Raw genomic sequence first — 6,370 nt, forward strand, 5'->3', positions numbered from 1 at the left:
ACCCCAATAGAACCTCACCATATGTGCATATAACCAACAAATCATAACCCCTCGTAACATAGAAGAGTAGCTCATAGATCACTCCAGAACACGAATAAGCTCAACAACAATCGTATGTATGGCTTGGAGGGAGATCTTTCATATATTTCGAGATCCACCCTAGGTCGGCCTCGGTTTCCTTTCTATGCGTCCCGTTCCTCTCCCAGCGGACTACTCACCTGGGACTCTTTAGAGTCCTTTGAGGAAGGGGAGTCCCATTCTAGAAGCTACCGCTTCCCGCCTCCCTCGGGGTGAGAAGTTCCAAGGAGAGAGTTTGCTTTACCCAAGTCCCTCCGAACTGAGGCAATCTTTCCGGATTCGCTCCGACTTATAGCCTTGCTTCCCACTGTAATTGCCATTGTAGCACATGTGTGGCCCAGCCCATAAGGGCCATGCAGACTTGACGTCATCCCCACCTTCCTCCAGTATATCACTGGCAGTCTTTTGTGAGTGCGGCACACACCTTTTTGTTTGTTTCAGAGCCATTTGTTTGGGCGGGGCGTACTAAACCCACTACATACCACACCATCGGGTGGCTCGCCTGAATGCCGAGTCTTTCTCTACGATCAACTCGACGTCGTCGTCACCTGCAAGATAAGGCCAAAAACTTGACCTTACTAAACAAGCGAGAAAGGCCCTTTCTATCTAGAAATAGAAAGTGCTTCGAAAGGCACCATCTACCTTCTTACCGACAGCATAGCTAGGTGCTGGCACTCAATTAGTAGCGCTGGCACGTCACTCGGCTCCTCGGCTCACTTTGGTTGTAAAGACTTTCTCCTTAGGCGCATGTCTCAACAACACAAAATGAGGGCTTCACTCGTTATAGGACTTGACCAAACATCTCACGACACGGGCTGACGACAGCCATGCAACACCTGTATGAAAGTCAGTACCACCCCGTTAAGGACAAGTTTTCTTGTTCATATGTCAAGGGTTGGTAAGGTTTTGCGCATTGTATCGAATTAAACCACATGCTCCACTGCTTGTGCAGGCCCCCATCAATTCCTTTGAGTTTCGGTCTTGCGACCGTACTCCCCAGGCGGAGTGTTTCACGCGTTAGCTAGGCCCCTGATCCGCGTAGACCAAGGGCGAACACTTATCGTTTACGGCATGGACTACTAGGGTATCTAATCCTGTTCTCTCCCCATGCATTCGCACCTCAGCGTCGGCAGGGACCTAGAGAGATGACTTTGCTTTTGGAGTTCCTTCGTAGATCTCCAGATTTCACCCCTACACACGAAATTCCACTTCCTCTATCTCACTCAAGTGAATTGGTTTCGAGAGTATTCCGCCAGTTTTTGGCGGCTTTCACTTTCAACCCGATTCACCGCCTACGTGCCCTTTACGCCCAGTCATTCCGAAGAACACTTGCCCCCCCGTCTTACCGCTGCTGCTGGCATGGAGTTAGCCGAGGCTTCTTCCTCGAGTCCTGTCATGATCACATACTCAACGAAAGTGCTTTACAAGCGGCATTACCCTTCTTCACTCACGCGATATTGCTGGATTGGGCCCATTGTCCAAGATTCCCCACTACTGCCCCCGTGGGAGTCCGGGCCATGTCTCAGTCCCAGTGTGGCTGATCATCCGAAAAGACCAGCTAAGCATCATTGGCTTGGTCATCCTTTACCTGAACAACTACCTAATACTATGAAAGCTCATCAAACAGCGGTTTTTAGCTTTCTTTAGGATTTGGCCCGAACTGTTTGGCAAATTCCCACGCGTTACGCACCCGTTCGCCACTTTGTTCTCAACTCTTCTCACCTCCTAGGCGAGACAAGATACCTTTAGCTAGGAGCCTCTTTTCCTTCTGCCCAGCTCCCCGAAAACAACGTTCAACTTGCATGTGTTAAGCATATAGCTAGCGTTCCTTCTGAGCGAGGATCAAACTCTTATTTTGAGTATGATTGGGCCCTGCAGTGGTAGAACCTGGTGAACCGGGCGTACTATTTCCCAACCTTCTGTGAACTTTTCTTCTCTTATGATTTTTGCTACTTTCTTTTTGATAGTATTGGTCTCGTTTAGAGTATCAGTCTAGTCACTCAACTAATCCACTCGTGGAGTGCGTTTGGTATAGTAGTAGTCTGGTAGTTGAGACTTCGCCCCTTCTTCTTCAGTAAAGCCGAGCCCAACTATTATATTGATTACGCCAAACATAGCTTTAGAGGCTCTTACTAGATAGGGCGGCAGAATAGAAGTCTCACTACTAGCTTTTAGTCTTAAGCAGGCAGCGGCGGTCAGGAATGAATGTTATACTAAACTATCCGCCATTTCATTAGGACAGCACTTGCTTAGTCTTTTTCTAGCTTGATTGCGAAGCATGGTTTGGAAAGGTCAGCTGAAAGACGGTATATATCAACATTCAAACCTATTCCTTTGTGGCTGGCCCCAGTGCTTAACGTCAGGTTCCCTCCACATACATATGAAAAGTAAGCCAGCCGTATTAGCTCATCAACTCGCCTTAACGCACCCTCACTATATAGGTGCGGACTTGCGTACGGTATCACTTGCCTAACAGCTGCCAAAAGCGGAAGCTTCAATGTTGACGGGCTTATTGTCTCCTTTCTTATCTTAAAAAAAGGGAAAATAAGAGAGGGATCACTCCTCGGGCAGTCGCTAACCGTTGCGCATGTGATGAAAGGTTATATGCTTAACACATGCAAGTCGAATATAGTATGAAAGCTTTCTCTTCTAAAGGCAGGGGTGAGGACTCCATTGCGGCATTAAGTAAGGAGTTGGAGGAAATCAAGGCGCATCCACTTCGTCATCTCAGTCTCTTTTTGTGCAAAGAGGTAGAAAAGATTCCGCCCTTCTAGCCTCGAGTAGTGGACAGTGTATCATTGATAGCGGTGCTATTGATCACTACTCTGGTATGAGTACCATTTTCTCTTCACTTAACCCATCAACATCATTGGGTAAGCTAAAGCTTGCTGATGGCTCTACTACTCCCATTGTTGGGAGTGGTACTGTGAAAGAAAACCATCTCGTCCTTACCCTTGAATTCTCTTTTATATGTTCCGTCTTTTAATCTCTTGTCTGTGAGCTCCTTAACAAAAAAAGCCTGAACTCCAGTGTAACTTTCGTCTCTGATCGGTGTCTTTTTCAGGACCCGAGGACGGGGGGATCCTTGGGAGTGGACGTGAGGACAAGGGGCTCTACAAAACATCCTTGAGACTTCTGGTCTTATGTCCTCCACACAGGCCTTGAATGCTTCTTCTTATAATGAAGTCGAGTTATGGCATCGTAGATTAGGGCATCTTCATGTGTCAAAGATGCGAGTCTTAGTTCCTAGTTTATCTGAATCAGGTGTGTCTGAGTTGCAGTCTTATGTATGTAAGAGGGCTAAGCATATTCTAAAGTAATATTCCTATAGTGAGAGTCATTGTAGTGTACTATTTGAGTTAGTTCACTCTGATGTACGGGGGCCTGCCCCTACTCTTTCTTTATCGGGTTATAATGATTTTGTGACTTTTTTGGATTCTTTCTCTCGTCTTACTACTGTTTATCAACAAATATCTAAGGATGAGGTTAGTTTTATCCTTCCTTTGTATCAAAAGACTGTTAAAACTCCATACAATGCTTCTATAAAAAGACTTAAGTCAGATAATGGTAGAAAGTACATCTCCCAGAAACTGCTGCAGGGGTATTTGAAAAAGCAAGGTATTGAGTCTCAAATGACATGCCCATACACCCCACAGCAAAATGGGGTTGCAGAATGGAAAAAGAGACATTTATTGGAAGTTATTAGGGCACCTTCCTTTGAGATGAATCTTCAAAAGTCTTTATGGTCTGAAGCAGTGTTAACCTAGGTTTACCTGATTAATAGGGATGCTTTCCGTGGTATTGAAAGGGACCTGTACAAGTGTGAAATCCTAATGCTAAAAACTTTATTCTTCTACCTAATTTCTAAATGTATCGAAGTCCTGGGTAGTAAAGAAAAGTGGGATGCTATATTTCCAGGATTGGGATTCGTAAATATGTTAATAGATTCTTGATCTATATCTTCCATTTTTGGGTGTGTGTTATGTCTATGTAACCGGGACCTCTCATGATAAATTGGATCCTAGAGCTGTGAGATGTGTCTTCACTGGTTATCCGACATCACAAAATTCTTTGATCCCATTACAAAAAGAAAGTATGTCTCTATGGATGTTACTTGATTTTCAAATCAACCCGATTTTCATGACCCAACCAAGAAAACCTTGAGTCATCAACAAGAAGAACCTGAGTCAAGTGATCAGCCGTGTTTTATAATCCCTATGTCATCTGCCCATAGAGAAAACAATGCTACTACTCCTCCAGGGGAAGATGCGGTCAAGACCAATTAGTGGAAGACATACTGACCTGACGAGGTAAGAGAGGACTAGTTGTCCCTTATGTTCCTCTTGTTAACAGCGAGGATCTTTCCCTTGAATTGGGAAATGTTAATATGCCTCAAGATGAAGAGAGTGAAACTAACCCTGAAACTTCTGATCTTGATCTTACGATTGCAGTCAGGAAAGGGGAAAAAGAGCCTGTACCTAACTCCCTTTGAACTACTATATATCCTATCCAAAATTGTCATCCTCCTACAAGGCCTTTATATCCACTTCTAATTCGGTATCCATACCAAAGACTACAAGGGAAGCCTTGTGTGCCCCTCACTGGAAGAGGGCGATGATGGAGGAGATGAGTGCACTTGAGAAGAATGAGACATGGGAGATTGTTGATTTACCTCCTGGAAAGAAGACTGTGGGATCTAAATGTAAATGGGTATACACAGTGAAATTCCAGCCAAGTGGGGAGATTGAGAGATATAAAGCAAGGTTAGTGGCAAGAGGATTCACACAAACCAAAGGAATAGACTATGGCGAGACCCTTTCAACAGAGGCAAAGGTCATTTCTATTAGAATCTTACTTTCCTTGGCTACACAGAGATCATGGCCATTGTATCAGTTAGATGTGAAAAATGCCTTCTTGCATGGGGACTCGCACGAGGAGGTGTATATAGAGATAGCACCCGGATATGGAATGAAAGGGGAGTCACATAAAGTATGCAGATTGAAGAAAGCCCTGTATGGATTGAAGCAATCCCCGAGGGCGTGGTTTGAGAAGTTCAGTAAGGCCATAGTTTAGTTTGGCTACAAAAGGTGTGCTTCTGATCACACACATTTCGTAATAAAGGGTGAGAAAGTGAGCCGGATCATAGTAAATGTTTATAATATTGTGGTCACTGGTGATGATGTTGATGAGATTGCAAGATTGAAGGCTTACCTGAGCCGCACCTTCGACATAAACTTGGCATGCTAAGGTACTTCTTGGACACAGAGGTTTTCGAGATCTATAAGAAGTAGAGCCATCTCTCAAAAGAAGTATGTCCTTGATTTGAAGAAAACAGGGATGTTAGGTTGCAAGGCCGCAATTAGCCCAATAGAAGAAAATCATAAGCTTGAAGAAAAGAGAAAAGAACCCTTGGATGATGCAGGCATCAGAGGCTTGTGGGAAAACTTAGATATCTTACTATCACTAGACCTGACATTACCTATGCTGTGGGGTTGGTAAGCCAGTATATGCATGCTCCTTGTCAAGCACACCTACATGTAGTATACAGGATCTTGAGGTACCTCAAAGGTTATCTTGGCAAAGGTATGATCTATACTAATCATGGCCATGGGAGAGTTGAAATCTATAGTAATGCTGATTGGGGTGGGTCAGTAGAGGACAGGAGATCAACTTCAGGATGAGAAAAGATCGCTGAGAAAGCATCTTGGCGAAGATAAAAGAGTTCGACACCTGAAAACCCCGAAACAAAGCCCGTATTCTTCCTAAACCCCCTATTCTTAGCATGACGGATATTGAATAAAGGGACGACCGAGGGGGTACTGATTTGAGGGAAGCATAAAGGAAGACGCCGAAAGGTTATGTTAAAAGAGATGGCTATGAGACTAGTGCAAACAATATGTTTAAATAGTAGATTTAGTAGTCTGCTTTCTTTCTCCGGGTATGAACTCCTCCCTTGAGGAAGGCCCCTGTTGTGGCAATTCAACCCAGAGGGTATAGTTACTATAACTAATAAGAAGCATAGTAAAGTCAGTGTAGAATAATAGAATCTCTTATTAGCTTATGAAGGAAGGAAGCAAGTGTAGCTTTGAAAGCAGCAAGGAGGCATTAGGGGAAACCTAGATTCAAGGTCGGAAGAATCGGAAACAAACTCGAAAACAGAACCCTTTCTCTAGCGGCCTTTTGGCTTCTTTCTTTACAATCAGTCCAGGCCAGTAGCTGCTCCTAGCTTTTGGACAGCTAGAGCACCGACAGATAAATCGAAGAGTCCATAAGGAGAAGAGCCAAGGCTTGT

Source organism: Nicotiana sylvestris, chromosome 7 (genome assembly GCF_000393655.2).
Source record: "Nicotiana sylvestris chromosome 7, ASM39365v2, whole genome shotgun sequence".
Classification (NCBI taxonomy): Eukaryota; Viridiplantae; Streptophyta; class Magnoliopsida; order Solanales; family Solanaceae; genus Nicotiana; species Nicotiana sylvestris.